Below are 12,670 nucleotides of genomic sequence, written 5' to 3'. Positions count from 1 at the left end.
ATGTAGAAATAAACATGAGAGTCCATAACAACATCTTTCATTGTCTCTGGTCTTCAGACTCACTGAGTCCAGTTGGGTGCTGCGTTCTGGCCTTCTATTATTGGGACAAAAAGGTTTTGTTTTTCTGCATTAAGCTTGCAGAAATGCTAGCTCAACCACTCTTTGATGCTTTTGGACATTCTGTTTTAGTAAATTTAATGGACTGTTGTCATGTTGTGGAACAGAAATACAGTCAGTTGTCATCAGCATAGATTTTGTAAGCGATGTTATAATACTACGTGTTCTGAACTAAGGCCATCACAGATGTCAAATGAAAACTTTCCCGAGAACAAAACCCTGAGGAACCCCACAAGTGATCATTGTTTGCTCAGAATGCCAAATGACAAAAAGTATTTCCAAATCAGATCTGGCCCAATTCACCAAAGTACCAGACAATCTCACACACTTTCCCAGTCTTTCAAACTGTGGATTATGATGAACTGTGTCAAACGCAGCTCTGAAATCCAGAAATAAGATCGCAGAGGAAGCATTTGGCATGCAAATGACATCTTAATCATCATCATCAATCAAGCAGCACATTTGTAGTCATACACCACATGTCACACAAAGGATGCTATTTGAAGTGATTCAGTCTGTATAAAAAGAGCTCGTGTTTCAATGCGAGAGGGTCACCTAGTTTATTTGCACACATGATGCAAAGTAGCAGCAATGATCAGACAGCAGATCGCCTTATGATACCTGACAGAGTGAGCGCTTCCTTTGGTTTGGAGGGGGTCAGGGTGAGGGATCATACTGAAACTAAGGTAGACTAGACATACTCAATCATTGTGATGTTGATGGAGTGATCAATCAACTTTGACAGTCGGTTTGGCGGTTGAGAGCCTTCAGGTTGCAGCAGCGTCTTCGTCTGCTGCAGGAAAACAAATTGAAATGGCCTCAAAGCTGACCAACCCTGATGTTTACAACAGAGGAAAATGCTTTTTTTTGTTTGCTTTTTGTGGATGAGAGACTAACTCGTCTTATTTCCCTTTGCACAATAGTTTTATCTTTTTTATTTAAAAATCTGCAGTTAAAAGGAGTTTTTCACTCATAAACAGGGCAAACAAATACAAAGTATTCATCCTCATCATACCATAGTTCTGATGAGCTTTAATTCTCTTTCCAAGCTTTTTCTGTTGTTCTTTCTACTCCTCTCTCCAAATCTCTGTTCTCAATTAAAGCTGTCCTAGAGAAACTCAATCTCCCCCCTCATGCTGTCCCACAAACACACACTGACTCACACACAAAAAGAGAGAAGGGAGAGGGACAAGAGGAACACTTCTCACTCATGCTCTGACATGTCCTCTGCCCGTCGTCTTCTTCTCTCGAAAACCGCCAACAGACTAAAAGTTACCAGGAAGCCATAGGAGCAAAGAGTGAACTTACCAGATGTTGGATGTGAATGCCTCAGAGAGTCAGTGTAGAAGGGAGTTTGAAACGTAGCGCTGTGGTCGCGTTTGTCAGTCAGAAGTCCGTCTCACAGCGACAACAGACCTCAGCCTGTTGCATTCCACCTCCCTCTCTGCTTTTCCCGTCTCTCTCGTCGTCGTCGTCTTCTCACCAGCGTACACCCTCTTTCTCTTTCCCTCTGTCTTTTTCCCTCCTCTTGAAATCGTTGTGTACTTTGATTCACAAACCCTGCCTTTGTCACGTGATATAACACTTCAAATATACAGCACATATTTTTACCAGCCACAGAATGCCCGAAGGCAGGGAAAACAGGGTTCAGAGAGCTTAGGTTTCAACTTGCTGCCCCCTCAACCCCCACCCGCTTCGCTTTCTTTGTCTCAAAGTCACTCCTTACCTTCGGTCCATCTGAAATGCACTGTCAGTCAACGCTCGTGAATGGGATTTTTAATGCACAGCAAACTGTTTGCTTTCAGCCTCCGAGTTTGTGTCTTTTCCTGCTCATCACCCGAGGATAGGCTGGCTTGTACATGCATGTACAAGCAGACGCAGTCATGAAACAGCGATTAACTCCCTGACATACACAAACACACATCTGGCAAGTGGTGCACACCTTTGGGGGTATCAGTATCAGCCCATAGCTTTCGTTCCATTCCTGCGTGCCTTGACTTTTGGACTGTGACTGTCTAACCTGAGGGATAAAGGAATCAGGCCAATCAAATGCCTCATTGTGACCTGAAAATGCTCTGCGCTAACATGCTGATCCAAATTTTTCCATAAAAAACAACTTGTACCTGAAAGAGCTTTACAAAATGCTGAGGGACTTTCATTCAAACCTATGGAGAAATATATATTCTTTGCATTTCACTGAAATGCAAATGACTAAATGTTACTTTCCATCGTGCCTGGCTTGAAAAGCACAAATGGATTTTCTCCTTTCAGTTTCAACAGCTTCACAATTATTCAGAGGACTCTTTTTCCTCCTACAGGATTTTCCTAAGCAAATCAACCCTGTGCTTTTCTGGTGAGGAAACATTTAATGGAGCACCATTTGATCCGTGATGAGATCAAACCTGGCCAGTCGGCCCTTGGAGGGTAAAGCTCGCTGCCTCTTCATGTCAGAGATAAATCTGTCTGCCGTCTATCTGACCAGCTTCAGCAACGAGGAAACAAACTGCACAGCCATCCAGCAAATTACTGTAGAGGTGCAGGCGGCCTACTGGACACAAGAGATGAGATAATGCATTTACATTTTTCCTTACCTTTCAGTTTGACTGGTCAGGTAAATTCAAAGGATGAGCCAGTATTGTATCTACATATAATAGGTAAATAAGAACCAGTTTTAAATCTTATCTGTAGGCCCTTTGGATTTGGCAGCCAGTAAAAATCAAGTTGTTTCCATTCAGTTTGTTGACTGTACTGAAGAAATACCAAAGATAGTTTGGTTTGACAGGCATGAAATAGCATTTTGGCAGCAAGAAGGTGATTCCCAAAAAGATATTAGCAAAAAACTTGGCATGCCAGCAAGATAAATAGTAACGACATTGGAATGTCATTCAGACTGGATAGATGCAGTCAAATGTTATCCAAGAGAGGGAAGGTTATCCCATCTGAAAAGGCCGAACTAGTAGACGTCAACCTTTCAGACGTTCTGGACAGCTACAAGTACTTTAGTTTCCACTTAATAGCAAATATAAAAATGTTACAGGGAGGTCAGCCACAACTAATCATTTACAGAAAGTATAAATGGTCTTGAATAGCATAGCTTTGTGGAAAGACCCACAGAGCTATGTGGTAATAACGCTGTAATAAGATATACTTATTAAAGGTCGTCTTATAAAATACCTTAAATTATTAAAGATGCACTTTAATAAGTACATCTTGTCAATATCAGATAACCCACTGTGGTATTAGCTTTGTCCGAAGAGTTCATCATAAAGATGATGCCCAAAGTGTGAATTCTCAAGTGAATGTTATAGACAACAGACACCCGACAGACAAGAATAATGGTGGAAGCTAGCTATCAACTGCACACTATGAACATTAGATAAAGCAGCTACTTTATTGCTGAGTTTAATCATTGCAGCAAAAATGAAGCGCTAAGGTCAAGTTTGAGACTTGAACTTGAGTCGGACCCAAGTTGGTAAAACAGATTCAGTTCACTGACTTTATGTAGTGCTGTAAATACTAGTGACATGACTTAGACTTGTCTCGAGTCTCGAGTCTTATTAGCAATCTTTAGCTTATGTAATTAGGACAAACTAAGTCAATAGATAAGCTTCAGATGCAGCTCTAATAGTTGCTGCATGTATTGTTTTTACTCTGAAGTGATCCGCATGGTAATTAGCCACCAACATTCATAGACCCTCCGCTGTATGAATGCTGTATTATATGACTGTCTGCTAACACACATTTAACCACCATTTTTTTTCATTTTTAAGCTACTCCATCACTACAATTTAGACTTGAAACTTAAAATTGGGGCAAAAGAATTGAGACATGGCTGGAGTTTACACTCAAAGACTTGGCACTTAAAGCTGCAGTATATAAGTTTTTTAAATACATATCCATCCATCCATTTTCTAACACCCTTGTCCATAAATTATAGATGATGATTTCTGGAGAGACAACTTAGTTGATGAGATATTTTTATTTATCTTAATTATTTTTGAGACTCCTTTTCTCTTTGTTGTTCAGCAAAGGCCAAAGTGGAAGTTTTCAACTGCATAAAAAGTTATGTGTGGAGAGAAACAAACACTGCACATCACCCTGAATGTAACATCCTCATCCTGAAACATGGTGGTGGCAGTATCATGTGATGATTTGTATCAATAGGGACAGAGAAGCTGGTCAGAGTTGGTGGGGGCATGAATGAAACAAAATTCAAGACAATCCTGAAAGAAAACCTGAAAGAAAAAGACTTGACACTGGACCTGAAAGTCCCCTTTCATCAATGTCCCTGAAAGTCCAATGGAGCCCAGTCAAAGCCCAAACCGGGAGACAATTTAAAATCTGTGGCAAGACTTGAAACTTTACACATGCTCTCCAACCAACTTGACTGAGCTTCTGCTGTTTGCAAAGAAGAATGGCCAAACATGATCATGTCCAGGTGTGCAAAACTGGTATGAACATCCCCGCAAAGACTTACAGCTGTAGCTGCAATAAAATCCTGAGATATTTGTTCCTTTAAAAACAAAATGTGAAATAACTAGACTGAATAATTTTACGAGGCACTGCATTTAACTGTGTTGGGTTTACTGGTGTAACCATCTGGCCCAGTGCCACACTGCTCCTTAACAGAGCCAGAGGTTAGTATTGTTTCTGTGCCAGAGGAAGGTGAACAGTCACAGAGTGTGTACGTCTGCTGAGTGAAAACGAGTAATTCGTGTATTTCTGAATTCAAATGAACATCCTTTCTTGCAAACAGACCTGAAAACGAACTCTCCCTTTTATACTCCGAAAGATTGTACATTTGTTTTTTTAGAAGCGTTATACTTTTATTAAAAATTTAAAGATGTAAAACACAGGACAATAAAATTGAGAAGAACTGAGAACGAAAAATAGATTGGGAGTTTATAACCTTCTGCTGAATTTAAAATGGGGCCCTTTTTGGCAGCAGGCAGTGGAGAAACCGCAGAGTGGTGCGACTCTGGAGTCGAGGGGTGGAGAGAGGAGGAAGGGTGCCGAGGTAAAGGCAGAGGAAGAAGAAAATGGTGAAGGAGGGTGGCGGGGGGGCGGGGGGGGGGGGGGGGGGTGCTGGTAAGGCAGAGGGTGCAGGTTTTAATCAGCAGCAGGCTGTTGGTAATGAGATCACTATCCCGCCGCTCTCAGATTGATGTCATGTGAGTCTCTTTGGTGCATGGACGAGCATGCAGAGGATGACAGGCATGCATGACATGCTTGCTGTCTTTCTCTCAGCAAACAAACCTACAAACATGTAAGCAGAATTGCAAAAACAGAGCCAGACTCACACAGCCCGCAAACCAATTAACACTGGCACCATGGCTCATACAGAAATGACACTTGCACAACACACAGAGAGCGCTTAATACGACACAACACCCTGTTATTAATTTTCCCCGAGCAAGAAAAAGAGCTGACACAAATATAATCACACCCACACATACACTCGAAACACATTTCTGGTCCCAAGGCTCCTTTATGTATTTGCTGTCTCTCATACTGCTAAACATGCCTACACACAAAGAACATACTGTACCAGTGGTGAGGGCTGGCTAGACTTGCAGGCATAAAAAAAAAGGGGGGAGCAAAAGCAAGAAAGAAAACAAGAGCTGTGAGGAAGAAAAGAAGCGAGGAAATGGAAAAGAAGAGTAGACAAACCGGGTAAAATTGCCAGCTTGGGTTTGGAGAGTTTAGTAAACAGCTGGTTAAGATGCTTTGTTACAGAAAAACAAGCTACAATGTTGCACGACGATGTAAAAAGTATTTAGAGAAAAGTTTGTTGCAGATTTTCTCTGTTTTCGTCCCCCCCACACTAATGCTTCAGATAAACTAATTTTAAAGTCAAACAAATAGAATCCGAGTGCATAAAAAACGCAACTTTCAAATGATGATTTCATCCAGCGACGCAAAAAAGCTTTCCAAACCAAACTGGCTGTATGCAAAAAAGTAATTTTCCACTAAACATTTGGCGACACAAACTGCCATCTAGCTTTTATTATAACTGGCAGTGACTGTTTTACATCACTATGGAGGAATTTTGGACCACTCTTCTTTACAGAATTGATTTAAGTCAGCCACACAGCTTGAACGCCCCATTTCAGGTCACGACAAAACATCTCAATCAAACTTTTAATCTGTCACTTTAAAATCTTTTTTGTCATGTAAGTTGGTCGTTCTTACGCTTTAAGTCATTGTCATGGTGCATAGTTTCTATTTTTGTCTTTTGGATTCTACAAAAATCTTGGGGATCTTCAAAGCTACTTTTTGGGGAAATCTGATACAGGCAATTTTATTCAACATTGGTTTTTATCTTGCAACTCTAACATTGACGTCATTTTTGTTCAGTGGAGCCTCAAATTCTTCAGTAGACCTTGTCAACTTTTCCATACTGACGGATGTTGGTTACTGTTTTGCGTCTGTTTTTTATCTTATTTAATTTTTTTTATATTGGGGCACAATGTACTACTCTTCAAGATTGTTAAGCCTACTTTAAGTTGTCAAACAGGTTCTATTCAACACATTTGGTACTAAACAGGCAGCATGTCTAGTGAAGGTGAAATAGGAATTTATTTGATGATTTCAAAATGGATAATTGTAACCAAAAGGTAAAAGCAGAAGAAATCTTAAAGGGGGAAAAGTACTTTTTCCAGTCCTGTATTGTCTTCTGACGCAAATCTGAATGTTTGAGGATATTTGCAGCAGTTTGTGCGTGTGGTTTGTCTTAGGAGGAAAGAAACGTGGAAAAAGTGGTTAAAGGGGTACATGTGCATCCAATGAAAAGCAAATAGTTTTTCCGATATAAATGTTCCCCAAAATTCAACCATGATGTCACTGTGAACTTGTCGTGAACCCAACTCTGTCAACTACCATTACCGTCTCATCCGCTCTCTGTTTCCACTCAGCCGCCGTACCTCTCCATCTCTTTCCACTCTATTCCCATCCTGTTCTTGGACTTACACTCGTCATCTTTCGCCATTCGGAGTTGTCTGGTTACATTTTTCCCCTCTTCAAACTGCCTGTGCGCTCACCCCTTCATCTCCCCTCAGGAACCCCAACACCGCCCCAAATATACAACACAAACTGCTCACAGACATTTGGAAAGTCTCTAGTATAACAGCGAGAGTTTTAATCAGAACAAGCTGGCATATTTTGGCCAAAACCCGCACTTATGGTAATTCAATCAGAAAGAAAGGGGAAAGAGGGGGAGAGAAAAAAAAGGAAAGAAAGAAAAGGGGCACACAGGGGGTAGCTGAGAAATAAGAAAAACAGAGGGAGAAAAAGGAGACAGTGGGCGGATGGGAGGGTAAGGTAGGGGTTGAGTGGTTTGCAGGAGTTTGATCCACATGTGGAAGCGATTGCCTAATTACAGCTGATACGTATGTGTTACTGCCTGCAGGACAGAAGGTGATTGGAGGGTGCACATCATTAAAAAGAGATGACAGGACCGGAGGGAAATGAGAGGGATAATTAGAAGATGAGGAGAAGTCAGAGAGATGAGCCTTGGTGGCTCCTCAATCATCCCAGCTTTGTTATCTAAGTCACAAGCTTTTGCATTTAGTCATGCATCGCCATCTTGGAGACTAAAGAATCCTCACAGCTTCAGATGGTTCCTTGGGAATTAAATTTTATTTACAGGATTATTATCGAGCCTGAATGCACCTGGCCATGAAGGAGCCACCTTGTCCTTAACAGATCACAAAATTAGTTAAGTAAAGCTTTAGATACACCTGGAATATTAGTGACAATAATTCAGACTAAAGTTTTCCTGTTTATGTTCAGTTTGGATTTATTTCCGATAGCCGAATAACAGAGAGAAACATATAACCTGTTTTTTTTAAATAATTTGAATCACTTTCTTCGATTACTATGCCTTTCAACAGTTTGGGAAAGCCCAGATGATGCTGTAATGTAATCTTCTGATGAAACTCATGTGGAGACACACCTGGTCATGTATTTTAAGGCAAAACTACCTGCTTCCTAGATGATATGAAACAGGAAAACTTTAGTCTAACTTACTTTCAGAGTGTGAGAAAAAAAAAAAGACATACGGTATATGCAAATATTTGGTTTCAACTGTATTCTAGGGCAATGTGTAATTTTATACGCCATTAGCACACTACTTCCTTGTTTGACATTTGGGAAAAAACAAAAATAAGGAAGGAGAAAAGTTCTGTAGCTTGGTAAAAGAAAATCATCCCCTTGTACTAAACGCACAAGGGGAATTTAAATCATAGTATCGGTCACTAAATGTGTTGCTAAATTCTGATCAGATCTCTCTAGTAATGATGCTGCATGAAAACATGTTCAGGTGCTTCCAATAAAACAAAGGAACTATTTGAATTGATCAATAAAACTGAATTACAAGGACTGCATCCTAACTGCCCATAAAGCAATTAATACAGTTAAAAATGATTCAACCTGCTCAACAGAATTTTTCATAAAGTTAGGAACACCTGTAAATATGGTAGAGCCAAGAAAATTAACCTAAATGTTCTTCAACCAATGAAAAAGACCAATCACTGAATGTGAAAAAAGCAAAGTTGTTTTTTTAAAGGTTTTATTGGTTCTAGTGGCTTTTATTTGACAGTGAATTGCCATTAAAGTGGGTAATAAGAGAAGAGGGAAGACTTGCAGCAAAGTTCACCAGGCCGGGAATCGAACCTGTGGCAGCCGCATCGAGGGCTAAGGCCTCCATATGTGGGCCGTGCTCAACCCCCACGCCACTACATCACCCGGAAGCAAAGATTAAAGTAGCAACTGATGAGGTTTTAGTTTTGCAAGCAAAGCGCATGCGAAACAGTGTACGACTCCAAGATGTACACCAATTCTGACAGCGAAGCACCAAAAATCAGCTTCAATGTATGTATAAATAAGTCAAAGAGGCTTTGGGACTTTGTTCTGTAGAGAAAAAGCAAAAAAACAAACTGGAACTTTTCAGACCAAAGGCTGAGCTGCATCGCTGTAGGTCGAAGGATGAAGCAAACACACTTTGGCTCTGAAGCCAGTAGCGTGATGATGATAAGATCGACCAAACTGAGTATCAAGTAAATCTCTCATGCTGTTTGTGATTAAAGCTCTGTGTGATGAAGAGGTCTTCATTATGGATACCATATTTTACTTAAGTAACTTATGTAGCATTTTAAAAGTAATTTATTAAAAGTACTTACCTTAGCACTGCATTTATTTGCACATCAATAAGTTTTAACTATTTATTGAATATTTGTTGAGTTTTTAATAATTAGCATGAACCCTTATGTTCCAGGCCCTGCACAGCTGCTCCTCTTTAAGGAGTGTGGTGGTTCCCTGTGAGGAGAACAGAACTGTTACTTGGAGCAAATAAAGGCTATTGTTTTGCAAAACTTTGCAAATGTTTGTGTAACATCTAAAGATAGAAGAATGAGTGTAAAGATGTGACCTGATGTTGCTAAAATATGATTACTCACCTGTCTTTTTTGTTTCCTCTCCAAGGTGTTTGAACAAATACTTCCCCAGGAACTCCAGACACCGTACAGAGGTTCCAGGAGAGACCATGTCACAAGAGTGTGGGGAATTTCTGCACTTGATGTTTTTGGTGTTTTTGTTACGGTGCTGAGGTGTAACATTAAAATATGAAGTCTTTATATAAACTAAATAGCAGAATGTACATATTTATATCTATTAAAATATGTTTTATGTGTATAGATGGCTCACCTGTGAGTTAAGAATGGTTTAGTCCATAAACAGCTGAGACTATTTAAGGCTGCAATTTTGTCATTAGAGAGATTATTTTTATGTACTGTTGGAAGGCTTGACCAACAAGTTAAGCCAAATCTGAACAAACAAAGCCCTGCTAATTCCACCAGTTGCTGGTTTACATATGTTGCCAAAAAGTCTAATCTGAACAATCATAGGCACAGCCGTACATGTACTTAATCTTTATTTTTTATTTTGATCAGTGCTGCAGACCTCAGGCCTTTTTCCTTTTCGATAATGATTGGAAGACAAATGGCGATGATGGCAGAAGTCAGAAAAACACTTTAAACCGTTTCGATATGGTGAGACTGGAGCTGTTCTCCCTGCAGGATTGTTTGGCACCTCTTCACAAGAGGGCACTTGTCCGCAGATGTCAGCAGATCTCTGCTGGCTGCTGCCATGAAGTCCGTTCGAAAACGTATTAGTCCTCTGGAGGGAGTCCAGGAGACATTTAGTGCATTAAGACCGCTCAAGTTCACTCTTTCTGTCCTGTTTATTATGTGACTAACACAGTTTGTAAATGTTTAATATGTCCAACACCCTTAATTGGGGCCAACATTATTTCCAGAATATCAGAGCTGTTTGTTGGTATGGCTGTCATTAGTTTTAGTAAAAGCAGCTGTTCCCTGGATTCCTCTTAAATTTCTTCTTTGGCTGCAATACATTTAGTTTTAAAGAACTTGAGCAACTAGCTTCACAGTATCTTGAGCAAAATCCAGACTACTTAATGCACTTTAAAAAACAAAATTTAATACCTGCTTTAAGCTGGTATTAAAGCCTTACAGATCTTGTTAAAGTGCTTTACAAAAGTATGTGTGTATCTTGAACTTTTACCCCTTTTTTTCATGTTGCAAATAGACTACCTTGGGAGACACATAAAGTACAGATTAGTTGTGTATGTATACACTACATTGTGAACTTTTTGCCCCTATTTTGCAAAATAGCTCAACCTCAGTCCGATATGACGGACTGTGTATCCGATTATAGGTATTCAAGTTCTGTAACAGATTCTCAAATGGATTTAGATCTTTAATTTTTATCCACATTATTCTGCTGCGGTTCTGGCTGCATCTTTAGGGTCATTGTTCTGTTGTAGCTGAACCTCCAGCCCCAATTTAAAGTCTTTTGCAGCCTCAAAAAGGTTTTCTTCCAGCATTTAGCTCCATCCAATAATGTGCATCACACATAGTGTCTTACATTTTGACCAAATTGTTGAAATATGGTCTCATCTGACCTGTCTGCTGTGTTCCTTGACTTAATGAAGCTGTCTGCTCATCCATGTTTTCTGTCAAATCTCTGATAGAACAGTTGGTTTTATACTGGGAAAATTACATGCAGGTGGACTCGAATTACTACATAGGTCATTTCTAAAGGCAGTTGATTGCAGTAAATTTCATTGAAGGGGATCAAATTAAAAGGGACACATTCCATTTCAATTATAGCATTCCCTATGTCAGTATACCAAATAAAACACATAAAAAAATTAATCAAAGTTTGTGGTTGTGATAAAATGCAGAAAAGTTCAAGGGGTCCACATACTTTTGCAAGACACTGCATGCCCAAATAGTTGCTCTGTTGACTAATTACATCTACATGTCATTACAGTAAGCCTTACTTTCTCTCTCACAATATTATCTGATGTATAAAGCTATAAAACCTGAGATAAAATCCTCCTTTAGCTTTCTAATTTAATTCCAGTAACACATTTACACATTCATATCACATTTACAGGGTCAAAATAGTAAGAAAGCAGTTTAAAGACAAAGATGCTGCCTGCTTTCCAGAGGAATGGGCAAGTGTGAAGAGTCACTTGTTGAAGTAAACATGTTGCCATGCAACTCTAAAATCAAGTAAACATGGTGAGTAACCAGGTATTGACTCAATGTGACACAAAGTATATGCATGCAACGCAAAGAGTGTCAAGAGACTGCAGTGCTTAATATAACTCCAATTAGAGAAGCAATGCTAATGGCTTCTGTGGCAAATATAGTCCTTCCTGGACCTCTGCAGACACATGCTCAAACATCCACACCCACTCTGGGTTTACAGTGGAGACAGCAGAGGTTTGACAGTCTGAACACCATTTGTACTGAAGCATGTGAAGGCTCGAAAAAACCACAAAGAAGAGCTGAAATTACCTCACATTTCCATGCTCGCAGTGCCACCTTGTGACAAGAAAAAGCATCGAGGTACATCTGTTCAGCACCACAAATCTGAAACAGTAACTGGGAGGTGGTTTATTTCTAGCATCCGCATTAGCAAGCACTGCACCATTTTATATATAAGTGATGGGATCTCTTCCAATCCATCAAGGATTACATACTTTTTAACATTCTTAAAGGAAGGGCTGTTTTTCTCTCCCTAAGCAGCATAGAAAAATGTGAAGAAACACACAGTATAGGGTTAAAAAGCAGACATTGTTCATTTGACCTAATTCCGCAGTCAGTGACAACAGAACCATCTGCCAGTCCACCTCAGGGTTGCTACTATAATACGCCACAAGGTGGCGCTGTTTAATTACTTATTTCCACAACTGAAACCAAAGAAACATGTTAATACGGTCAAATATATGTTGATTAAAACAGATCAGGCAGAAAAATACAGACATGGTTAAGAACATTAGGCAGTGAGTTGCTTCAGTCAGTCTTTGCTCTAAACATCACCTCTATTCATAAATTATCATTTTTCATCACACCTTTAATTTTTCTAAGCTACATGTATTTATTTATGTTGTTCATTTATTTATTTTCCTTTTTTTTTCTTACTTTCTGATCATTTTTAGGCACATGCTTTTATTTTCTTTACACAC

The 12,670-nt window shown here is 39.6% G+C and overlaps 1 protein-coding gene across 2 annotated transcripts in view; it reads right to left on the bottom strand.

The window, feature by feature from the left end:
* Positions 1-1,923, bottom strand: part of LOC102234352 (retinoic acid receptor gamma-A-like) — a 51,558-nt gene extending 49,635 nt beyond the window's left edge. Inside the window, exon 1 of one of the 2 annotated variants that reach the window (XM_014469052.2) lies at positions 1,426-1,923. The gene's annotated coding sequence lies outside the window, so the exon portion shown is untranslated. The remainder of the gene's footprint in view (positions 1-1,425) is intronic. The other variant, XM_023324762.1, reaches the window with a different exon arrangement.
* Positions 1,924-12,670: the final 10,747 nt, after the last annotated feature.

The sequence above is a fragment of the Xiphophorus maculatus genome, chromosome 20 (assembly GCF_002775205.1).
Source record: "Xiphophorus maculatus strain JP 163 A chromosome 20, X_maculatus-5.0-male, whole genome shotgun sequence".
NCBI lineage: Eukaryota > Metazoa > Chordata > Actinopteri > Cyprinodontiformes > Poeciliidae > Xiphophorus > Xiphophorus maculatus.
This window is presented reverse-complemented; position numbering and strand designations above follow the sequence as displayed.